This window comes from Euprymna scolopes, chromosome 31, assembly GCF_053919585.1.
Source record: "Euprymna scolopes isolate OS-2025 chromosome 31, ASM5391958v1, whole genome shotgun sequence".
NCBI lineage: Eukaryota > Metazoa > Mollusca > Cephalopoda > Sepiida > Sepiolidae > Euprymna > Euprymna scolopes.
The window spans coordinates 46,416,272-46,442,578 of NC_136512.1; the positions used below are offsets into that span (position 1 = coordinate 46,416,272).

General features: G+C 37.3%; 1 long non-coding RNA gene across 1 annotated transcript in view; it reads left to right on the forward strand.

Annotated features, from left to right (window-relative positions):
* LOC145255733 (uncharacterized) overlaps positions 1–24,707 on the forward strand; it is a 309,157-nt gene extending 284,450 nt beyond the window's left edge. The window contains exon 2 of the long non-coding RNA XR_013863896.1: positions 24,256–24,707. This is a non-coding gene — a long non-coding RNA (uncharacterized LOC145255733). The remainder of the gene's footprint in view (positions 1–24,255) is intronic.
* The last annotated feature ends 1,600 nt before the right edge of the window (positions 24,708–26,307 follow it).

Consider the following 26,307-nt stretch of genomic DNA (forward strand, 5'->3'; position numbering starts at 1 on the left):
ATAGAGCTTACCTCGGATACGTCTGTTTTGGGTTGAGCGAAAGAGAGATTTCCAAGATGGCGTCCATGGGCTTTTATTAGCGTTTACCCAATGTGATTATCGTTGAATCACGTCTGCTCTCGCGAGATTATGCAAATATGTCATTCCCGGCCGCTATAAAGGCAGGACACTGGAAAGGAGAGGGCGAGTTCTGCACATTGTGTGTAGGTGATTCTGGCGAGTAGATTGTGTTTGTTATGACCCACGTGTCTGTGAGAAGCGAGTTTTTGTTCCGTCTGTTTTAGTTGTATTTTTTTTTTGTTTTGCCTACTACATTTTTGTTTCAAGCTATTTCGGCTCGACTATGTCGAAGGTGCGGATAAGCAGCGATATTATCAAGCCATTCTCTGGCGAGGGAGACGTTGTAGCGTGGCTGAAAAAAGTGAGACTTGTCGCACAACTTCAGCAGGTGGATGATGTAGCGAGTCTGCTACCTTTATATCTGGAAGGTGATGCACTGGCCCTCTACATGGAAATGGAGGAGGACGATCAAATAGAAATAGACCGGATTGAGGCCCGATTAAAGGAGGCATTTACCGACGACACGTTTGCAGCATACAGAAAAATAACTATGGTTAGATGGGATAGCGAACGTTTGGATGTTTATGCCAACAAAATCAGGCAGTTGGTTGGATTGGCCGGATTCACAGGAGATGGCTTAGAGAGACTCACAAAATTGACTTTCGTCACTCGGTTCCCTGACACTATCTCAATTGCTCTTCAACAGGTGCCGAACATCAAAGTCCTGACCATGCGGGAACTAATGTCGAGAGCAAGAATTTTGACGACGACTGGGGAGCACAATCAGGACGTGGTTGCGGCCACACGCTCACCCAACAACCACAGGGCCCAGAATATTCCTGTTAGTGTGACCTGTTTCAAGTGCAATACGAAAGGCCACTTTGCAAAGGACTGTCGAAAATGTGGAACACGGTGTTACCGTTGTGGTGAGAGTGGACACTGGGCTCGGAATTGCTCGGGAAACGAGCACGGGAAGGACGCATAAGCGCCAGTCTCCTTCCCCACCAAGATGCGAGCACGACGCTCCCGGTGATAAGCATCCAGGTTGACGGGACGCGATGTTTGGCGCTTATTGATACAGGATGCTCTAGGACTATTTTACATGCAGACCGGTGTCGGTCTTGGAGAAAAACGAATGTAGATGTCAAAACGATTGGTGGAATGTCCCATGCGTGCTGCGGTGTTGGGGCGGTCTCTGTGTCCACTGACGAAGGTGTGTCTGCCAGAATCGATGTTTGGTGGTGCGTGGCAAACCGCTGGGGTTTGACTTACTGCTAGGGATCGACGCCATAAAAGCTCTGGGCGGTGTCGTTGTCAACCCTACAGGATCAGTGCGGCTGAGCGACAGGAAAAATATTAAATGCGCAGCCATTTCTATTAATGAACCAGATTTCACCGCCACCTTTGATCATCAAAACCGAACGTGGACCGCATCGTGGAAGTGGTCTGAGGACCACCCCCTGAAAGACTACACAATCGAGTGTCAGAATACCCAGTGCCGGCGGAAATCCGTGAAGAATACACGCAGGAGCTCCGCACCTGGATAGCTAATGGTTGGCTCGTGCCGTACCCAGAGGATAAATTGGGACCTCCCAAAGGCCTAACTCCCCTGATGGCTGTGATGCAGCAGAACAAAGCCAAAGTGCGCCCGGTAATGGACTACCGGGAGCTAAATCATTACGTAGACGCGTTTACGGCCAACGCAGATGTTTGTGCAGCTAAGCTGCGCGAATGGAGACAAAAAGGTGCTAACGTGTCTTTACTGGACCTCAGGAGAGCATACCTACAAGTCCGGATCCATGAGACACAGTGGCCATACCAGACTGTGGAAATCGATGGGATAAAATATTGCCTGACCCGTCTGGGGTTCGGTTTGAATGTGGCTCCCCTGATCATGAGAGAAATTGTCAGCAAAGTACTGTCTCAGGAAGAAGTTGTAAGTCGTGCAGCATCTGCTTACATTGATGACATTTTTGTCAACGAGGACGTGGTGCCCGCGACCCATGTAAGAGAACACCTTGCGCAGTTTGGGTTAGAGTGCAAGAACCCGGAGCGATTGAAGGACAGTGCACGGGTGCTGGGATTGGCGTTCTGGATGGAACACAGTGAAGTACGGTGGAAGCGAGGAAATGCAATTCCAGAAGCTCCCAGCATTGTTACGCGACGGACAATGTTTTCCCTGTGTGGTCGACTTGTCGGGCACTTTCCGGTGTGCGGTTGGCTTCGTGTGGCTTGTGGAATACTCAGAAGAAGAGTAAGTTCGGTAACGAAGGGCTGGGACGATGAAGCAAGGGACGTCGTACTGCATCGTATGATGTTCGAAACCTTGGAATCTGTGCAGCGGAACGATCCGGTCTGGGGAAATTGGTGTGTGGATGGCAAAGAGCTGAATGTATGGGTCAATGCTAGCTCCCTAGCAATTGATGCAGCCTTGGAGATGCACGAAACTGTGTTGGAGGATGCATGTTGGCTGCAACCTGAAGGTGACTCTCAACATATCAACTTAGCCGAGCTGGATGCCGTATTGAAAGGTATTAATTTGGCTCTACAGTGGCAGAGCAAAGTGCTACACATAAAGACAGATTCTGTCTGCGTATACCATTGGGTCTCGGACACACTAACTGGAAAGGCGCGAGTGCACACCAAAGCAGCAAGCGAGATGCTTATTAGGAGGCGACTAAGCACTCTAAAGGAGCTCGTGAAAGAGTACGGGCTGACAGTGGACGTGACGCTGGTTCCTTCAGCATGAAACATTGCTGACCGATTGACACGAGTACCACAGATATGGTTTGAGGCAATGAAAAAGAAAAACGGGCCCGACCCGGTGATAGGCGCAGTTCACACAGACGAGCTGGATGAAAGTCAAATCATGGCTATTCACAAAGGTAGTGGACATCCGGGGGTGCGACGCACTACCTACTTTGTCAGGAGAAGTTGGCCAACCACGACAAAAGCAACCGTTAAAACGGTCATACGGAAATGTGAGGAATGTCAGTCCATTGACCCAGCGCCAGTCAGGTGGGAAAAGGGAAAGCTGTAAGTTAACGAGAATTGGCAAAGAATTGGAATAGATATCACGCATTATAGCACCTTCCATTTTTTAACTCGAACAGACTGTGGCCCATCGCGTTTCTCCATTTGGAGGAAATTGGCAAGGCAGGACTCGGCAAGCGTGATCCATCAGTTGAAAACAGTGTTCCTTGAGCGTGGCTCGCCGCACGAAATCCTTTTAGACAATGACACGGCTTTCTGCAGCAACGCATTTCAAGCATTTGCACATAAATGAGGAGTTCACTTGCGATTCCGTTGTGCGTACGCTCCAGCCGGGAATGGCATAACGGAGCGATGTCACCGTACAGTGAAACGAATAGCGGCTAGAATGCGCTGTCCCATACAGGAAGCTGTCTACTGGTATAACATCACACCAAGAGACGGCACATCTCCCTTCACTGCGCCTGCTAACAGAATTTATCGATACGAGGTTCGAGTAAAGGAGACCAATCTCACAACTGCGTCCACAGATCCCAAGGACAGCTCTTACCAGGTTGGAGATCGCGTGTGGGTCAAAAGACCGCAAAATCGATGTACCACGAGGTTCGGCAAGGGTGAGGTGACCAAGGTGATCAGCCCTCAGTCGATTTTGGTGGATGGTGTGCCTCGCCACGTGAAAGATCTGCGCCCTCACCATTATGTTGTTACATCGGAGGAAGAGGAAGACAGTACAATATCTTCTGAACGAGCAGAGAGTATAATGCAGGACGATGAAGAGCCATATAATGCACATACGGAAGAAGCGGAAGAGGGACCACCCGTCTTGCCTTTACGAAGGAGTACTCGACAAAGACGAATACTGCCCCCCTGTCCCTGCCCTGATTGTAAAACACTGCCTATGGAACAAGCAGGCGGCAATAACGGTGGTAACGAGGAAGATGACAGGGAGGAAGTGCTGCCTCCAGTTCTTCGAAGAAGTACCCGGCAAAGACGACTGCCCCCATGCCCCGTTTGTGATCATGAGATCAGGGGGGAGTGTAGCAGAATTAGCAGTAACCAAAATGAGAAATAGAGCTTACCTCGGATACGTCTGTTTTGGGTTGAGCGAAAGAGAGATTTCCAAGATGGCGTCCATGGGCTTTTATTAGCGTTTACCCAATGTGATTATCGTTGAATCACGTCTGCTCTCGCGAGATTATGCAAATATGTCGTTCCCGGCTGCTATAAAGGCAGGACACTGGAAAGGAGAGGGTGCGTTCTGTGTAGGTGATTCTGGCGAGTAGATTGTGCTTGTTACGACCCACGTGTCTGCGAGAAGCGAGTTTTTGTTCCGTCTGTTTTTAGTTGTATTTTTTTTTTTGTTTTGCCTACTACATTTTTGTTTCAGTTCTTAAAAAATATTGGCTACCCAAACGAATTTTATACAGTTCAATTAAACAATTATTATCATAATTTAATCAATTATTTAATTAACTTTGCCAGTCAACGTTTTGACACTTAATGCAAATGTCATAATGCAAATTTGTGGACTTCTCACACATAGGCATGAAAATCTTTAAATTCACTTATTGAGACCAATTTGAACTCTACACAAAATTTTAAAAATGTTCAAAGTTATTTTTTCACATATTTTTGCTCACCTTTTGTAAGGTTTGCTAATAAGTCCATTATATAATTTTAAAAGTGTAAAAAATAAATAAATAACTTTAAAACATTTTTTTATATTTGACTATTTTTATAATTTAATTACCAGTTTTTCAGTATATTTTTCTTGACAGAAATGTTTTATTTCATTTGCAAACATTTTTCAGAATCTAAATGCAACTGCATTATTTTAAAGATTAATTAGTGAATTTATGTAAAGTTTCAATATTTCATGCAAATAAAATAAATTTACATTGTAATTTAATGTTATAATAATGACAGTGCACAGTAAAAATGGCATTGAGGAAAATGGCGCACATAAAAATAGCACAACTGAATAAATAGGAAAATATTTAAATATTTGACATAAAGATTTCTGAGTTTGATAAGATGCACTTGAATAAGATCGGAGGTTACACCAGCCGAAACATTGTAAGAATAAGACTAAAGATGAGAACAGTAATACGAATGTTTAAAATAATGTAATTTGTTTTTTTTTGTTTTTTTTCAAGCTAATAAAATCGATTTCTTTAAAAAATAAATTTTTTTTTTTTTGGCAAGACTCCCTTCCTTTTCGGTTTAAATAGAGACTAAGCTCCTTTCCCCCTTAGTATCAGAGAATAAATATTTTTTAATTTATTTTGCTGTTTGCAAGTAAAATGAAATCGATTTTTCTAAGTCCTTTTGAGGGAGTGAGGGGTGAAAACGGTTCCCTTGTAGCTGTAAACAGAGTTGCGGAGTTGAATGGTAGAAGCCCCACTCTGACTCCTAGAATGCCGACTCCAACTCTGACTCCTTTGATATCTTTAACTCCGACTCCCGACTCTTTGACCCCTATTTGGAAATCTATTCTGCAGATCCATATCCCAGCCTCCCAAACCTATTCAGATTTTATAAATACTTTTCATGTATATCATTTTTTACATTTAACATTCAGTTGTATAATAAATATACTCACATATACACTCAACCAGTTTTATTTATTTATTTATTTTACTGACGTTAACCCCTAAGAAGGCATATCACCACTTAGCCGTAAAAGGCTACTATTTGAGACCATGTCTAGGAAAGATCAGCAAGATGTCGGTTTATGTTACATTTAAACTTCTGCATATCAGTACGACCAGGAAAGCAGGTAGCAAGAATGGAATTCTAAAGTCTAGCTGTTTGAGGGGAGAAACTATTAGAATAGAAAGCTTTCTGGCATCTAGGGACCTCAATAGTGAAGAGGTGTGATTTTGTTGCTAAGCGGTATTGTTGAGGGATATGTATGGTGAGGGGGTACAAGTGCAACGAGTTCATCAGAACACATTCCATTAAAACAGACACAGAGATGCAACATTGTGACGAGGGGACAAGGGCTGGAGCTTAGTTGATAAAGTGGGATGATTAGATTGACAACTCTTTTTTGAAACCTATCTAAGAGGGAGAGGCTAGTGGTAGATGCACCAGTCCAGATGTGGCAACAATACTCCATGCATGAGCGAATGGTGGCCTTGTAGAGGTACAGAATACTCTCACGTGTGACTAGTCTTCTAGCTCGATAGAGGGAACCTACCATCTCTGCAGCAGTCTTTGCAATGTCCTCTATGTATTTGTTCAGTTCATATTGCCCGCAAATGTTAGGCCGAGGAGTTTGACGGTAGAATTCTCAGGGAGGTTGTTATTTTTCATCAATATAGGCGGTTCGAGAGGCGTCTTGTAATTGTTAAAGGAGAGCAGCTTAGTTTTATTAGCATTAAATGTTACCATCCCTTTGTGTCCTTATTCCATAATGATTTGGAGGTCATTTTCTAATGATTCTGTCATTGTCTTAGATTTATGTACATCCGTTCTTCCCACATGCATGTTATAGAGCATTGTATCATCAGCATCTCGGACACAATATTAGCAGGGAGGTCGTTTTTGAATATCAGGAATAATAATGGTCCAAGTCTCGACCCCTGAGGCACTTCTGCATTAATGTTATGTTGCGTGGCTGTATGTCCGTCAATGACAACCTGTATGCTACTATTGTCTAAAATAGATCTACTTATATTTAGTATATGTCCAATTATAACATATGATTTAATTTTCATTATTAGGCCTTTATGCCAGACTTTGTCAAAGGCCTTGGATATATCAAGGGCAACAGCTGTGATTTCGACCGCTTTATCCAGTACATGGTAAATGTGTTCACAGATGAATGATAAAATATATGCAGTAGAATGACATTGCTTGAATCCATACTGTTTGTCAGAGGAAAGATTTGCTTTTGTGAGGTGGTGAACTAGTGCTTGATTAATTAACGTCTCAAAGGTTTTAGTGAAGAGGGGGAAGAGATTAATGGGGCGATAAATGAGAAGGTCTGTTCTTTCACCAGAATTCCTGTACACTAGTACCACAGAGGCCATCTTCTAGCTATTAGGGAAGCAGATTCAGAAGAGATGTTGCGAGTCTGTCTCTGTTTTATCACTATTTTCATGGCAGATGCTCGTCTGAGCTCCAATCTATGGTCCCCGGTCACTTTCATGAAAAACACTCGTCTAACTGAAAACATATCAATAATTTCCCCCACTCTTTATCTGTGCCTAAACATAAACGTAGATTCCATGAACAAGGCTTCTTTCTTAGACATCACGCCTGTGGAACTCTCTTCCATTTACCTGCTTTCCAGCTGACTAGAATTTGGTCATATTCACGTCCAACATAAACAAATTCTTTATGAGCTTAAGTAATCCAATTTACCAAATTTCCACTACTAACGATTACTACAATATTGTTCCATTGACTACTGTACACTCATTAACACTTATCCTCGAGTGACCTTTTGGGCCTTGATAAATGGTGACTCCTATGTAAAAAAAAAAAAAAAAAAAAAAAGGAAAAAGCTATAAAGGGCTATAGTGCCATGGGTTGCTTCTTATTGATTTATGCCAGTTATTTTTTGCGGGGAGGGGTATAAGATTGTAATTCCGGATCGATCTCGGACTAATCCAATTGCTAAATTCCATTTGATTCAGGAACTGGATTAACTTTCAGATTACAATCCGCTTGTTATCCAATGTAATCCACAATGATCTTACTCAAAGACAGAACTTTCATTGATCTTGTGTGACGTCACAACCAAAATGAAAACAGCTGTCCAGACAGGATTTGCAGTGATCTGACAGACCAGAATATCTTGATGAAGTAGAAGCATTACAGTACAGTACAAAATATGATATCCCTCCAAGAATAAAAGCAAAACTATACAAAAACTGCTAAATTGTGCAAACTACTGCTTAGAAAGCAATTAAGTTATTGCTATTCACCAAACCTGTTTTCCTGCTTTTATTTACTTATATTGCTTCCCTCTTTTTGGAAATCATAATTTATCATTCTATGACTAAGTGTAATCTTTAAATATAAGGCCTATACTGGCCACATGTATATTGTTACTGATGCATGTTACTAAAATAACTGGCACAAATGTTATTTCCAAATGCCTGCTTTAAAGGTATAATGCCTTGCCTCCAAGATGTCTTCCTGTCTGTTTTGCATAATAAACATTAAAAATCCTTATACTCCTAAATCCTCCCCAAATCCCTGTATATCTATATTGTATATTAATGCTGTATTCCTGTAAGTTATATCATCTCTCCTGTTCCAAATGGACAAAAAACCAATTGCTTTTCTCCCCAAGTTGATATAAAATCACATACTTTGCACTACCTTGGGAGGTGGGTTTAGCTTCCGGTCCTAAACTTTAGTAGGCTGACCTTTTTAAAAACCGATAAATACTAAACATCTATAGATTTCTACTGCTAAGGCATGCATTAGCTTAACCTATATTTGTACTCTATAGAATATTTATAAAATAGATAACTATTAGCAACAGTTTGTGCCCAGATTATAAGTGATCTATATTAACTAACAACTATATCTTTCTTACATTAGATGGAATAAAGTACTGGTGATTACATGAAAACTGACACTTAAAGCACATTTTGAAATGCACCCTACTTCTTATACTATAATTTTACAATCAGTCACTAATCCACAAACCATATTTGATCTTGTCTTAACCTTAGTTGATGTTCACCTTTAATCTACACCCCATACTCATACATATCTCCTTTCAACACATAATCACATCTTCCAATCTTAATTCTATTCTGAGGAGTGTAACTTCAAAGAAAATACTAATTCTTTGATACTAACTCTATTAATCTTTACTATGTGGAAGCATAGAAATACCTGGCTTTGAAACTAGGCACAGGGAAAACCCACTCGGTGCTGATGGACCAGTAGATATGGTCAGGGCATCCATCTAGAAGAAGGAAAACTGATTTATAAACCTGTGCCACTGACCTCATACATCTTGGTACCAAACAGGGGAGGGAGACCTTAATCCTTGACGACAACCTCCCTAGAGCTGGTGACGATCAAATCACCGGTTTGCAAACCTAAACTGCTTCAGGAGTAGATAGGCTCTGCCTATGGCCTAGCTTCCATAATCCTTCCTTGCCTGTTAGTCAGGAGCAAAGGTGTAGCTGCAAGGACTCATTAGAAACGCCCAGTGCTTAGCCTTGTTTCCTGACTAGGGCAATGAATGCCATCCCCCACATTTCCCTTATTCCCTTCCCCTATACCTCGACATCTTGGAGTGCTGGTTTACCATATATCCTAACATGATTGGACTGATCCACTCCTGTCAGACAGGCTTGAGGGTACCGGTTTAACAGTTGCTGGTTTCTGTTTTTGACTGACAGTACAGGACCCTAACTCTTTGGTAGCGCTTAGAGCGGCTGTTCTATCATCAGTTGTATGATACCAGGATTTTGTAGTACCATGTCGATCATGGAAAGAGACCCTGCACTCATCTCTGGTGGGCATTCCCGAGGCCACATTCCTGTGGATGAGGAGCTGGCTGATGGTCTACTCGTGTTGCATGATGGTGGCTATGCACATCCGTTTTGTCTAGCATCTCATCTGAAACTACGAAATAAAATGAAATGACAGCTCAATCCAAAAAAAACGTTCAAACCAGACACACACTCAAATAATTCCCTCCTCCTGGGGTCTTAGAACTAACTTAGATGATGTAGAATCATTTTTCCTAGCAAACTCCCCAGATATCTTGGCACTAAGTGAAACTAACTTGCACTCCTCCATCCCATCTAACATCTTTAACATGTCTGGTTATCTTCCACTTTGTTGTAAGGACTCTGACAAGTCTATATTCGTAACACCCTCCCCATATGTCTAGGGAATCTACACTAGAATCAGGTGACCAGGCCTTTATGTACTTTAAACTAACTTTAAACCATAGCGTTAGCTACCTGTATTTTCTTTATCACTCTCCATCAACACAGGACTGTACTATAATCGATCATGTCTCTGACAGTATAGATGTAGCACTCTCCCTTGACACTAGCGCTCAAATACATGTATTTGGTGACTTTAAAGCCCACCACAGAAATTGGCTTGGCTTCTCTAACTACACTGACACAGCTAGTAGCATCATTCATAACTTTGCTATATCCCATTCCTTGACACAGACTGTAACATTCCCGACCCGTCTCCCAGATTCTCAGGATATGCAAGCCTCACTTCTGGATCTATTTCTGTCAACAGTTCCTGAGGATTGTGTAACAAATGCTCATTGCCCACTCGGGAATGCTGATCATGCTGTGATAACGATAGACATCACTCTAAACTCTCGACCCCAAGTTGAAGAACCATTGCTTCAAACGACAAAGTACTAAAATAAAGTGACTGGGATGCCATTAGATATCACATCAGAGATGCCCCATGGGGAAATATATTTTCTCTTCCTACAGAATAGTGTGCAAATGAGACTACTGAATGGTTCAAAGCAGCAATTAAAGCACATTTTCCAACTGTTAAACCGGTACCCTCAAACCTACATGGAGATTCTATAGTAAACCCTACTCTCCCCAATGGTTTACTTCTACTTGTGCAGCTGCCATTGCTCAGAGCATACCGTAGATTTATTCGGCATAAGTCTTGTACAAACAAAATATATAGAAGCTAGAAGTAATTGTAAGAAACAAGTAGCCACAGCTAAGAGTGAATATACTAAAACCACCAGGAAACATATTGAAGCACAGAAATTAGAAACTCATGATTTCTGGAAAATCTACAATAGTCTAGTAAATAATGGGCAAACAACATTCCCCACTATCCAACAATCATGAGGTTGTTTGCACAGCAACTGAGAAAACTAACATGTTTGCCCATCATTTTGCCTCAAATCTTACCTTGGACCCAGCAAACCATTCCCTTCCTGATTTTCCTCTGCGGATAGAAACCATACTAAATGATCTGAAAATCACCTCTTCTCAAGTACATATAAAAAACCTAGACTCCTCAAAAGCATGTGGACCTGATCTCATCCCTACTATGCTATTAAAAAAATGCTCCGCTGAGGTTGCCCCAGTTCTCTCTAAACTCTTTAACAAATGTCTTAGCAAGTCTTGCTTTCCTGACAGCTGGAAAACTGCTTCTGTGGTACCAGTTTACAAAATCTCTGGCGAAAACTAACCCATTAAATTATTGCCAAATTAGCCACCTCCTGCTTTTCGCCAAAATATTTGAATCTTTAATTAACCAAGCTTTAGTCCACTACCTTACAGCTGCTAAACTTTTGTTTAACCATAAATATGGATTTAGGCAAGCCCATTATACTGCAGATATTCTAACTGTAATCTCTGAACGTATATACCAAGCACTGGATAAAAAGGAGGAGGGAGGGCAGTAGCCCTATATATCTAAGGCTTTTGATAGGGTATGGCACGATGGTCTTCTCATGAAAATAAAATCTATGGTATTACTGAACGAAATTTGATATAAATGCAGGTGTACCTCAAGGGCTGATCCTTGGTACTTTATTATTTCTGATATTCATAAATGATTTACCTGATAAAATTGACATGGGTATATTTGCCGATTACACCACGCTCTATAGCAGGCACGTGGGGAAAACTAATGAGCACTAATGAGGCAATGGGGTCAAAAATGGATGGTAACGTTCAAAGCTGCCAAGACAAAGCTCGTTTCCTTTAATAATTACAAGAAACCTTACCAACCATCAATAGCTACGGCTAAGGATACATTATCTGAAAGTATTTCGTTCAAACTCCTTGGCTTAACGTTCACAGGGAACATGAGTTGGAATAGATACATCGAGATCATTGCCAAGCCTGCTGCAAAGAAGGTGGACTCTCTCTACTGTGTTAGAAAGTTACTTACGCCTGAAAGTATCCTGTATCTCTACAAAGCCACCATTTGCCCATCTATGGAGTATTGCTGTCACATTTGGGATGGTGCATCTGCTACTAATCTCTCACTCCTTGACAAGGTTCAAATCGCCAACCTGATAGGTCCTGAATTGTCATCTAAGCTTCAGCCCTTGTCCCATTGACGAAATGTTGCATCCCTCTGCTTGTTTTACAAATATTTTAACGGTGAATGATCTGACGAACTAGAAACTCTTGTACCCTTTCGATGAAAATACCCCCGACAAACCCAACAAGCAGCAAAGTCCCACCCCTACACAGTAGAGATCTCCAGATGTAAGAAAGCCTTCTACTCTAATAGCTCCTGCCCCAGAACTGCTAGACTTTGGAATTCCCTTCCGGGTTCCTTCTTCCCAACTGTACTGACATGCAGAAGTTCAAGTGTAACGTGAACCAACATCTTGCTGCTAAACTCCCTACATAGTATCCCTGCAACTTAGGCCCCTAATAGTAGCCCCCTACATCATAGTGGCAATGTTCCTTGTTTGGTATGAAAATGTATTAAAAAAAAACTAGTAAAACCAAACAGGAAAACCGTGTAAAAATAAAATAAATTTATTGGACTTAAGGTGTTGGAGTCGGATAAAAAATTCTGACTCCTAGTACTCTTAGAACTCCGACTCTGACTCCAGCTAAAACCTCCGATTCCTTCCGACTGCGACACTCTGGCTGTAAAAATGGAACTTAGCACCCACCGCCTTTTATTTTAAAACTAACAAATAACATCCATGTTATGGGGGAGGGGGCTAGGTTCCCTTCTTTGTAATTTTACATAGGGAATAGCACCCTACACCTAATATTGAACCAAAAGCATTAAGACTTCCATTTTATTGTTGTGTTGGATGAGATTCAGTTGTCACTTAAGGTTAGTGGTTGGATTAAGGAAGATTTTGAAGGAGAGAGCTCTTGCAAACCAGATTTAGGGTAGGATTATTAATTTATTAGTTTAGTAAGATTTTGTTTTAATAAAAAAAATATCTGTGTTATTGTAAAAGTTATTGAACTAAACTTTACCTTAAATATATGTTACTGTGTAATTGTGATCGATCTTATTTCATGACTATATGGACTTCTCCCTATGCATTATATATAGAGGAGTTTACAACATACTTTTCTGTAAAAAGACACTAAATAAATATACCACCGTGTTGTTTTATCTATTATCGGCTCTTCAAGGTTACAACAAATTTGAAATCTAAAGCTAAAAGATGCACAAAGAGACACATAATAAATGCAACTGCATATGCTATTCAAATCTTCCCTTATCTGCTGGAAGTGTGGATTAATTGTGCTGGCAAAGAAACAAGATATCTCATCTTTTGTAAAGTTGGCAATAGGAAGCAAGAAATTTTTGCATTAAGGAAATTCTCTTGCTTTTTTTCACCTTTCTTTTGGCTCCATTGGTTTTGGTCAATTAACAAACAGGAAATGTATTATTTTCTCATTACTTTCATTACTTATAATTGATCTTAATTCTTGTTAATCCTGACGTTTTCTGCCGGATATCACAAATTGAATGAAGCTATTGGTAAATACTATACATGTTTGTTAACTTTTGGGATGAAGAGTTATTACTGACAAGAAAGTTCTTGCAGTTTTTAACTTAAATTCAGGTAAACATATTTCGACTCAACAAAAATTCATTGATCAAAATAAGCACCATCAGAATCAACACATGTAGGCTGCTTTTGAACCCAGTCAACGACGGATATGTTTGCTAGTATATATATATATATATATATATATATATATATATATATATATATAGTGATGATCATATTTATTGGCACGGTAAAATAAAAGTTAAATTTTGTCTAATAAATTCTAAAAAAGGGATTAAATTAAAGAAAATAACAAAGTATATTATGTATTTTTAACTGGCCTTTCCGATGCAGCAATCGGATTTTAGAAAAAATAAATAACAAAGGAACAACAAACATAATTGCAAAAAACCCTTGTTCAAAATTATTGGCACGGCTTTGTTTTTCTTTTAGTATCAGTATAATATCAATCAATTTCCGGTTTACGTGCTTTCTGAACTTTTTTATAGCCATATTATGCTTGTTTAACGCTAATTCAGTGAATAATTTTTTTCAGATAATTTTTAGATAGCGATTTATTTAAACTATTATAAGTGACTAAATTATAATTTTCAATCGCCATGGTTAAAACTAAGGAACACAGCGAAGACGTCAGGAAGCTTGTTGTAGCATGCCATACCAATGGGGAGGGCTATGATAAGATTTCAAAAAAGCTAAACCTTCCCAAATCCACTGTTAGAGCCATAATAAACAAGTTCAAATCGCAAGGCCACGTTATGAGTTTAGAGGGTAGAGGGAGAAAAAGGATTCTTTCCCCAAGAGATGAACGGAAAATTGTTCGACAAGTAAAACAAAACCCAAGGATCTCTGTTGGGGAGATTGTTGATGAACAGAGCACCTCTGGAGTGAATGTATCTCGACATACAGTTGGTAGAGTTTTGAAGAGAGCTGGTTTAAAAGCATGTCGTCCGAGAAAGACTCCCTTATTGAAGCCTATGCACCTGAAAGCAAGGTTAGCCTTTGCAAAACGTCATATTGATAAAGATGTTGCATTCTGGAAACGTGTTCTATGGACTGACGAAACGAAAATAGAGTTATTTGGCCATAATAAAGTGTCTTATATTTACAGAAAATCTGGCGAAGCTTTCCTGCCTAAGAACACCATACCCACAGTGAAGCACGGTGAAGGCAGTTTGATATTTTGGGGATCCTTTGCTGCCTCTGGACCAGGGCGACTTGTTAAAGTCACAGGTAGCATAAAAAAGGAAGATTATGTTAAAATATTGGATGAAAACCTGAAAGACTCTGCTAAAGAGCTCTCACTTGGTCGTCGTTGGTGGTTCATGCAAGATAATGACCCAAAGCATTCGGCTAAACTGACTAAGAAATGGCTTGAGGACAATCATATTAATGTTTTGGAGTGGCCATCACAAAGCCCAGACCTTAATCCAATTGAAAATTTATGGAGAACATTAAAATTGAGGGTAATGCAAAGGAAGCCTAAGAATCTTATTCAATTGGAGGATTATTGTCAGGAAGAGTGGGCTAAAATTACTACTGAAGAGTGCAACAACTTGGTTGTAAACTATGAAAAGCGACTGAGGAAGGTAATCAAGGCCAAAGGCTATACAATTGATTATTAAATAAATCGTGCCAATAATTTTGAACAAGGGTTTTTTGCAATTATGTTTGTTGTTCCTTTGTTATTTATTTTTTCTAAAACCCGATTGCTGCATCGGAAAGGCCAGTTAAAAATACATAATATACTTTGTTATTTTCTTTAATTTAATCCCTTTTTTAGAATTTATTAGACAAAATTTAACTTTTATTTTACCGTGCCAATAAATATGATCATCACTGTATATATATATATATATATATATATATATAAAGTAACCTTGTGGTGTGTCCAAGAAGTTTCTATCAAACTCTTCTCTGAATATTTTGTCTATGCAGCTGAAATTTGATATATAGAGTAATTGGATCTGTAGCATTTTCGATATAGTTTTTGGCCAGCGAAAATTGCTGTTAAGGAGTCAAAATTAAAAACAAAACATTTCTACCTTTATGGCTGTCAACCATGACAATTTTGCTTTACAATATTGGTCAATAAATCATGAGGAATGAAGAGAAGAACTTTATACCTGCATTGTGTCTTATTTTTTTTTTTGCTTTCTTTGCTATTCATCATATGGACACATATAACCATTGCTGGATGCAATATAATCCTGTGGTGGCCTTCTGTAGAGTGGTGGTCTTCTTTACACAGAGGTGTGCTGCAATAACCGTTATAAGCATTGAGGACAAGTTTTCTTCTTACCAGGGAGTATTGATCGTGCCTGAAGGAATAGTGATGTGTGGTGCAGTTCACAAATTGCATGAGCATTCAAAGCTTGAAGATTGATGGTGTGTCTAGATTGACTGCTTTTCTTTGTAAAGATAATTATACATGATGTTGCCAAGCTTTTCTTTGTAAAGATAATTATACATGATGTTGCCAAGCTTTTCTTTGTAAAGATAATTATACATGATGTTGCCAAGCTTTTCTTTGTAAAGATAATTATACATGATGTTGCCAAGCTTTTCTTTGTAAAGATAATTATACATGATGTTGCCAAGCTTTTCTTTGTAAAGATAATTATACATGATGTTGCCAAGCTTTTCTTTGTAAAGATAATTATACATGATGTTGCCAAGCTTTTCTTTGTAAAGATAATTATACATGATGTTGCCAAGCTTTTCTTTGTAAAGATAATTATACATGATGTTGCCAAGCTTTTCTTTGTAAAGATAATTATACATGATGTTGCCAAGCTTTTCTTTGTAAAGATAATTATACATGATGTTGCCAAGCTTTTCTTTGTAAAGATAATTATACATGATGTTGCCAAGCTTTTCTTTGTAAAGATAATTATACATGATGTTGCCAAGCTTTTCTTTGTAAAGATAATTATACATGATGTTGCCAAGCTTTTCTTTGTAAAGATAATTATACATGATGTTGCCAAGCTTTTCTTTGTAAAGATAATTATACATGATGTTGCCAAGCTTTTCTTTGTAAAGATAATTATACATGATGTTGCCAAGCTTTTCTTTGTAAAGATAATTATACATGATGTTGCCAAGCTTTTCTTTGTAAAGATAATTATACATGATGTTGCCAAGCTTTTCTTTGTAAAGATAATTATACATGATGTTGCCAAGCTTTTCTTTGTAAAGATAATTATACATGATGTTGCCAAGCTTTTCTTTGTAAAGATAATTATACATGATGTTGCCAAGCTTTTCTTTGTAAAGATAATTATACATGATGTTGCCAAGCTTTTCTTTGTAAAGATAATTATACATGATGTTGCCAAGCTTTTCTTTGTAAAGATAATTATACATGATGTTGCCAAGCTTTTCTTTGTAAAGATAATTATACATGATGTTGCCAAGCTTTTCTTTGTAAAGATAATTATACATGATGTTGCCAAGCTTTTCTTTGTAAAGATAATTATACATGATGTTGCCAAGCTTTTCTTTGTAAAGATAATTATACATGATGTTGCCAAGCTTTTCTTTGTAAAGATAATTATACATGATGTTGCCAAGCTTTTCTTTGTAAAGATAATTATACATGATGTTGCCAAGCTTTTCTTTGTAAAGATAATTATACATGATGTTGCCAAGCTTTTCTTTGTAAAGATAATTATACATGATGTTGCCAAGCTTTTCTTTGTAAAGATAATTATACATGATGTTGCCAAGCTTTTCTTTGTAAAGATAATTATACATGATGTTGCCAAGCTTTTCTTTGTAAAGATAATTATACATGATGTTGCCAAGCTTTTCTTTGTAAAGATAATTATACATGATGTTGCCAAGCTTTTCTTTGTAAAGATAATTATACATGATGTTGCCAAGCTTTTCTTTGTAAAGATAATTATACATGATGTTGCCAAGCTTAGCAAAAACCTTGATTTCGGCATTTCAGTCATAGTGCTGAAAAAACTTCAACCGGAATTAGCTCCCATACTGATAAAATTGTTTCTGATGACACCGCACTCTATAATAGGCACGAGGGGAAAACAAATGAACACATATCTAAGGAAATGGCAGAAACACTAGAGGGAGACTTTCAATCTGTAGTGGAATGCGAACAAAAATGGATGGTCACATTCAATACTGCCAAGACTAAGCTCGTTTCCTTCAATAATTACAAGAAACCTTCTCTACCATCAATAGCAATGGCCAAGAACACATTACCCGAAAGTACTTCCTTTAAACGCCTCGGCCTAATGTTTACAGGGAACATGAACTGGAATAGATACATTGAGAGCATTGCCAAGACTGCTGCGAAGAAGGTGGGCTCTCTTTACCGTGTTAAAAAACTATTATGCCTGAAAGTGTCCTGTACCTCTATAAAACCACAATTCGCTCATGTATGGCGTGCTGTTGTCACATTTGAGCTGGTGCATCTGCTAATTGTCTGTCACTTCTTGACAGGGTTCAAGAGAGAGTCGCCAACCTGATAGGTCCTGAATTGTCATCTAGGCTTCAGCCTCTGTCCCATTGATGAAATGTTGCATCCCCCTGCTTGTTCTACAAGTACTTTAATAATCAATGTTCTGACGAACTACAAGCACTTGTACCCCCTCGACATGAACCCCCCCCTGACAAACCCGACAAGCAGCTAAATCCCACCCTTCACAGTAGAGATCCCTAGGTGTAAGAAAGCCTTCTACTACAATAGTTTCTTCCCCAGAACTGCTAGACATTGGAACTTGCTTCCAGGATTCTGCTTTCCCAACTGTACTGATATGCAGAAGTTCAAGTGTAATTCTTGCCACTCATCTCCCTTCATAATACCCCTGCAACTTATGTCCCCGATAGTAGCCCCCTACTTCAAAGTGGCACTGTGCCTTGTTTGGGGTGAAAATTGAATAATATTTACAAAGCTGTTTAAATGTTGCCTTAGGGAGAAATACTTCCCAACACTCTGGAAAACTTCATCAGTCTTCCCCGTGTTTAAAAATTCTGGAGATCGGTCATCTCCCTTTCAGTACAAACTAATCAGTCTTATGTGCATCATGAGTAAGTTGCTGGAATCTGTGGTAAACAGAGAAGTGGCCAACCACCTTAGCAAAAATAATCTGGTCAGTGACATGCAATATGGTTTCCGTTCTGCAAGATCTACAGCTGATGTACTGTTATATCACACAAGATTAGTGAATTTCTCGGCAGGGGCTTCGTGTCTAGAGCAACAGCTCTTGACATATCAAAGGCTTTTGATAGAGTATGGCATAAAGGTCTATGTCACAAGATCGCCAGCTATGGAATACCTGGAAATGTCCTCTCAATTATTAAATCCTTTCTCTCTGATAGGAGTAGTCGTTAATAGGCAGAAATCAGAAACTCATAGTATTAACGCTTGCGTCCCTCAAGGGTCCATCCTGGGCCTAACTCTCTTCCTGATCTTCATCAATGATCTCCCAAATCCTATTTTTAGATCATTTGTAAACATTTATGCAGACAATAACACAATATATGGCAGCACTTCAAAGGCCAGCAATGACCAAGTCTTTTTTATTCTCTCTCTCTTCTGATTTTGGGAACATGATGCAATAGGGAAAAATGTGGTTGATTAATTTGAATGCATCGAAAACCAAACTTCTCTCTTTTCATCATAATCGCTCTGACCCTCATCACACCCCAAGTGAAATGAATGGCTCCTATCTTGGGAAAGTTTCATGTCTTGGCAAGCTTCTGGAACTGGCCTTAACTCCTTATCTGAAATGGAACACATACATCAAATCTGTTGCCAAGATCGATTAAAAAAAATAGTTGAATCACTCTCCGCTCTAGTAGGTATCTCACTGCCAATGCAATCCTTTATCTGTATAAGAGCCAGGTGCACCCTAAAATGGAGTACTATTGCCATATCTAGGCAGGAGTTGCTCGACACGCCATATCCAGTCTTGATAAAATTCAGAACTGGCTTTGAAATCTAGTAGGTAACACTCTTCCCTGCAACCTCTTTCCTACAGAAGAGACGTTGCAAGCCTGTCTTTGTTTTATTGTTATTTTCATCGCAAGTGTTCAACTGAACTCCAATCTATGGTTTTCACTCTTCAAACTTTCACAAAAAACACTCGACTAGCTATAACCATTATATATGGTTTCCCTCACTCTCTATCTGTGCCTAAATCTAAACACAGATTCCATGAACAAAGCTTCTTTCCCAGAACTGCTCGTCTGTGGAACACTGTTCTGCTGGCCTGCTTCCCAGTTGAATACAACATGGTAACCTTCAAATCCAATGTAAACAAGTTCTTGTTGAGCTGTTTCCATAAATAATCAAATTCTACCCAATTTACACCAATAGCAATTGCTACACATTCATTAACCTTTATCCTCAAGTGGCCTTTGGACCTTGATAAGTGGTAACTCTCAAGCAAAAAAAAAGAGCATCCTGTGACACCAGGTGAGGGTTCTAATGAGTACTTGCTCAATAACACTCAACTTCACATTTCTGTTGAGTCCTTTCTTTTCATTTCTCTACTGTATGTGCACCACTACATGCATGTCATGAGCTATACGCTTCCATTAGGGTTCACTATTAGTTTAAGAGGTAGGTAGCCCATCATGGGTAACATTTGGTGTTCACAGGTGTTAATTGTGTTGGCACCATAAAAATTACTGTAATTTCTCACGGTTATCCTCTATTGCTGTGAATGGAAGTGTAGTTGATGGAGAGGATCAGATCGGTACATTACATAAAGCATCAAACACAGCGTTACTTTTACTAAATCTTTTCATCTGTGTTGATCTTACTTTGCCAGAGCTACCTTTTAGTTCTTCCAGTGACAACGCTCTCAATTGTGTCCAAATGCACAATGCTTGTGGTGCTTTTCATACCATGACCACACTTATCACATTATTAGCATAGGCTTTGTTTACATATAATGCTTAATTGGTTCTCAATGATGAACATGCAGTCTCTATTGAGTAGGTCTCTATTGAGCAGGTATCAAATTAGCCTCAAAGCTGATCGCTTCTCAGCTTTTTTAGCCTCAATGAATTGAATTCTGATTTTTGTTTCCAAGCAGATCTAACTGGATGTCGGGATCGGCAATGCCTCGACTCAGTACATCATGAACAATAGCATCAGTATAGTTGACAGTGTACTCACAATTTTGGTATATAATGACAAGTTTGCATATATTTACCTGTCCATGGCGTTGAGCACTAAAATGTCGCTCTAGTTCATCTCGATCTTGTTTCATGTTTTGCTGTGTAACACTTGCAACCATTGTGTTCTTTTCATCTAATTTCCAGATGGCACACATGGTTTGTTTGTTAAGTTGCTGCAGATGTGCAAAGGAGATCACTGTATAGTGGTTCTAAGTAGTGTTGGGACGATTCCTAAATTTTTTCCGATTCTGATTCCAGGAAAATGCTGATTAACCATTCTGATACCAAGTATGATTCCGATTCCCGTGGAATTGTTGTTTTGATACATACCATGATATAATTAAGTTTCTGTGTAGCAAAAATATTTGGTACAGCGAAAAAGCGGAAATACATATAAGGGAATTTCGAAAACGATTTGATATTTTTCGTAAAATTTCTTTCATTGAAGATAAGTCAAAGCAAATTTTTTAACCATGAATTAAACATGCACCATGAAAATAATAACAATCAATTTTAGGAATTATTTTATATATTAAAAAAATATTAAGAAAAAGTCATGATTAATTAAACAAAAATACAATAACATCAAATTTCAAGGGGAATAACATGTTTTGTTTCTCTTTTGATATTCATTTTTTTGTTTTATTTTCTCTTTATCTTCGATAACTCTTTAAAATTTAACATTTTTTTGCAGCTTCAATCACTAACTGATTTTTATTCCACTTTCTAGAATATTCTTATTTCTAAATGAAATTTAAAAATAACTAAATCTTTGATTAAATTTTTAGCCTTTTATATTCAATCGTCTCAAATTATTCCTATTTATTTATTTGACTTTTTAAAAAAATATTTTTAACAACAATGTTATTTTTTAAATCTAAAAAAAATTGGTTTGGTAAATGTTACCTTACGCTACAACAGAACACAGATCATCTAATTTGTTTTTTTAAAGGTATTTGATGTTGCTGACAATGAATCTGATAATCAAACTCACTGCAAATTTACGGTTTGCATGGTATGAACCCCTAGACCTTGGGACTATTTTGTGCCATTTCACCGCCATCGGTAGTGTTTTTCTTACATGATACATTCGTGTGCGAGCGGGCGTAGTGAAGTGTCTTATCACATCGCGTAAGAATCTTTCTAATAAAAAAGTTAAAAAAAGATGTGGTTCATTTTTTTTTTTGTCTTACGGTGTTTTTGTTAAATAAGACATGTTAAATGTATGTGGCGGTCGATATCCGTAAAAAAAGGAAGGTCCTCACGCGGAGACGGATTATCAACGTCTTTATTTTAAGAAGCTTAGCACCGGAAAAAAAGAAATATGACTCCTTAAGGGGAGAGTCCTCAAACCAAAGGGGGATAACTCAGGATGCTAAGGTTTACTCTCTTAAGTTTTTAATGCTTTTTTAATTGATTAAAAAAAGTTTTCATGAGTGGCTTGCAAAAACATAAGCAGCAAACACATTTTTATGTTTTTTGTTCTTTTTTTTGGGGGGGGGGTATTTCATTAACAGGCCCTTCTGTAGTTTAATTAGCCGTTTTTCCATAAGTAACGCGCCGACATTTACCATTACACAAAAATTCTGTTTACATTGGGAGGGGGGTGAAATGGTAACTGTCAGTGCGTTACTTACGGAAAAACGGTTAATTAAACTGCAGAAGCACCTGTTAAATTATACAAGTCCTATAATTGAATACTCCCACACCCAAAAATGAATGAAAAACATAAAAATGTTTGGTTATGTTTTTGTAAACCGCTCGTAAAAACTATTTTTAGATCAATTAACAAGCATTAAAACTATGTAAAAAAAAAAAAAAATAAACCACATCTTTTTTTTTTTAACTTGATTTGAAATGACTGCTTAAAGATTCCTATGCGATATGATAAGACATCCCACTACGCCCGTTTGCACGCGAACATATCATGTAAAAAAAACATTACCAAAGGTGGTGAAATGGCACAAAATAGTCCCAAGGTCTAGGGGTTCATACCATGCAAACGGTAAATTTGTGGTGGGTTTGATTATAAGATTTGTTGTCAGCAACCTCGAATTCCCCTAAAAAGCCAAATTAGAGTGATCGGTGTTCTGTTGTAGCGTAAGGTAACATTTACCATTGGTTTATTTCTATATTTATTTTTATTATATAATTATTAATTTTTATTATATAATTATATACTTATCGTCCTTTAATGTTTATTCTTATTTAATGCCTTAATTTACCTCTTTTATTCTATAAAAAAAGTAAATTTTTGGTAATTGTTTATTTCTATTGTTAAATAAATCATTTATTGAACTTTCGAAATCGCCTCCGCCTTAATGTTTCTGACATTTTTTTTTGTTTGTTTGAAGTTCCAAAAGAAATGTTTAATTGTTTCATTCATAGAATATTTTAATGAAATGTAAATTTCTAAAAGAAAACAAAATTAAATTCACTTACCGCATTGTTCTGTTAAACCTTTTATTGTTTAAATAATTAATCTCACTTCAAACAAACAGTTCAACCTAAAAATATAAGAGAATCGTAATGAAAGAATCATAAATCTAAGGTATTTTTTAACAATCCAATTCCGATTCCCTCCAAAATACACGATTTTTACGATTAACGATTCTGATTAATCGTCTCACCACTAGTTCAATGCACTCGAGAAGTTGGATGACGTTGTCACACCCTGATATCTTTGTAGCTGCTACATAACCCTAATCTGGCACAATTGAAAATAGGCCCAATCTTCAATTGAACCAGCAGCAGTTTTGATTGGCCTTTTTACTTTCTCAATTGTGATGATCTGAGTAGAAGCACCAGTAGTGTGTACAGCACAATGAATGTAGCTACAATAGCTGATTCAAGGTGTGGTATTGTTGCAGTTAGGGGAAGGGCAGTGTGTTGCAGGTATGACGATTAACGCAGTAATAGTGTCAAAATGGTGAAGGAGTCATTCAAAAATCATTTATATAAGAACAAATTCCATTTGTTTCATATTTATTGTCTGCTGACAATGAATAAGATCTGGAAAATATTTAAATACAATATTTAGAAATCCATTAATGATGGTACTCTTTTAAAATATGATTTTGGTTTGCAGCTCAACATGTGGGAAATTTATATATCAGTTCATATTTTTTGTTCAATTCAATCATGAGTATGGCTCAGTGATTATGTTAGATTGTCTCAATGAGGATCATGTAAATATTCTTTTGATGTAAATAAAAATGGTACAATATGGGAAGGAAATAAGTCTGGTATTAATATGCCACCACTTTCATCTGTTGACTTATTTGGTAAAAAATGGAAAAAATATGTTTTCTTATTAGAGATAGAGGTTATTTCCCTGGTTGTATATTAAGAACTAATTTATTTCTTTTCGGTCACTATTTTCCTTTTTAAGTTTTTACATCCTAATTTTTTTTTTTACTATTTTGCTTGTATGATTTGGATGGCTATAACTTGTTTTGTTTTTTTGTTTTTTTTTCAAAACTCTTAAATCTAATGATTTTATATTATGTTGTTCATTTTGTTTACTTTTTAATAATTAATTTTTTTACTTTTATTTTTAGGTAAATACAACAATATCTCGTTAGTCATCAGATAAGGTAGGAAAATTGTGTTGTCTAATTCAAACTCAACAATTGTGCAATATTGTAATAATCGTCATCATTTTTGCTATTAACTATTTAACTTGGTTCTTGACACTTTGCTAAAACCGCAACATTAATGAAATAAGTTTAATAATACAACAGTGAATTATTATGACCGCTGACTTTTTAAGGATATTAATGGTACATTTTTTAATTGTTGTAATATTAAGATATTTAATAAAAGTTAATACATTTGACGTTGTATGATGTTTTTCCCACGTTTTAAATTTATGTATTTGAGGAGGGGGTGTTGCTATACTACTATAAGTTTTTTTTTTTTTCAGTTTATATTTTTGCAGGTTTTACATTTCCTTTTATGATTTTTCTTTTCCAAATCCTTTTGCATCCCATGTAAAAAAAACAAAAAAAAACACTCTTTAACAGATTTTTGAAGAACATAGATCTGCCTCTGAGATGTTTAGTGGTCTTCCACTATTCAAGGAAATCTGTGTATGACAGACGTTATAAAAACATTTAAGTTTTATTTATTCATTTATTGCGAACTATTATCCTCATCTTTTAGTTGTTGTTTCACAATGTCTCGGCCAGCTACTCCTCTGGCCTTCATCAGGTGATTAACCATGATGGGATAGGAACGCCAAATCTTCTAACTGCATCCTCAGCAATTACTGCCTTCCATAGCTGTTGTTGTCTCACCACATTTTGGCCAACTAAGCCTCTGGCTGACTTTAGAAGATGAGGATAATAGTCCGCAATAAGTAAATAGATAAATAATACAAATTATCTCAAAATGAATTCCAATTAATTAAATAACATTTAAATTTATTTTTTACTTTTTAATTTGTCTTTCGTCATATATATATATATATATATATATATATATATATATATATATATATATATATATATATATATATATATGACGAAAGACAAATTAAAAAGTAAAAACATATATATATATTTAAATAGAATTGTAGAAGGCAGTACAATGCAGAAATAACGGAAAGACACAAACTGAAGCAGGTGAGAAATTTATTAATATAACTTATAAATACATGTGTACATATTCATATTTCATATACGCAGTATATTTATATTTGCCCAGTGGTCACCTGGGAAAGTCGGTCTGGTGGTATGTCTGTGTAATATAATATTTCGAGAAAGATCTCTTCGTCCGCTATTTACTTGACTTTGACAAACGTGCTGTTGTAAGCAGTAACTATATACCGCAGCAAATCATCGCTCGGGATTTGTGGGTAGTATATGGTTAGGGTTTTTTTTTTTTCTCAATTCTTATTTTATATTTCTAAATTATTTATTTTATATTATATTTTATTTTTTTTATTTATTTATTTATTTTATTTTTTTATAATAGTTTATCTTTGGTTTGAACGTGTTGTTGTAAACAGTAAATAGTAACAGTATCGGGCTAAATAATTGTCCGGATCTTGTTGGTGGCTTTTTAATTTAATATGATTGAGTTTGTTTTTCTTTTACTTATTTTTATTTCTAATTTATTTATTTATTTTATTTATTTATTTATTTATTTTTATAAGTGTTGTCGTAGTGATGGCCCAGTGTCAAAATGCAAAACCCACCTAAGCAATGTACCCTGCACCCTAACTAACTGCCCGATGAACACCACTAACATGTGCCACCGTACATACACAGTATATCACATACAGTGCACCAAATGTGACCAATCATACGTCGGTAGCTCAGTGAGACACCTGCACATTAGAGTAAAAGAACACATACAAACACAAGCCTCTTCTGTTCGCAAACATCTTCACACATGCAGCAACACTAACAAATCCATCATAGTAGATATTTTAGCCACCGAACGCAATGTTGGCAACCTTCGTATCAAAGAATCAATCCTGATTGCCAAATTACATCCCAAGATTAATCGCCTACATGAATTAGGCTCTTCATTCTTAACTTAATGCACACCATCCCACCATTGTATAATACAATTAAAAAATAAATAAACAAACAAAATAAAATAAA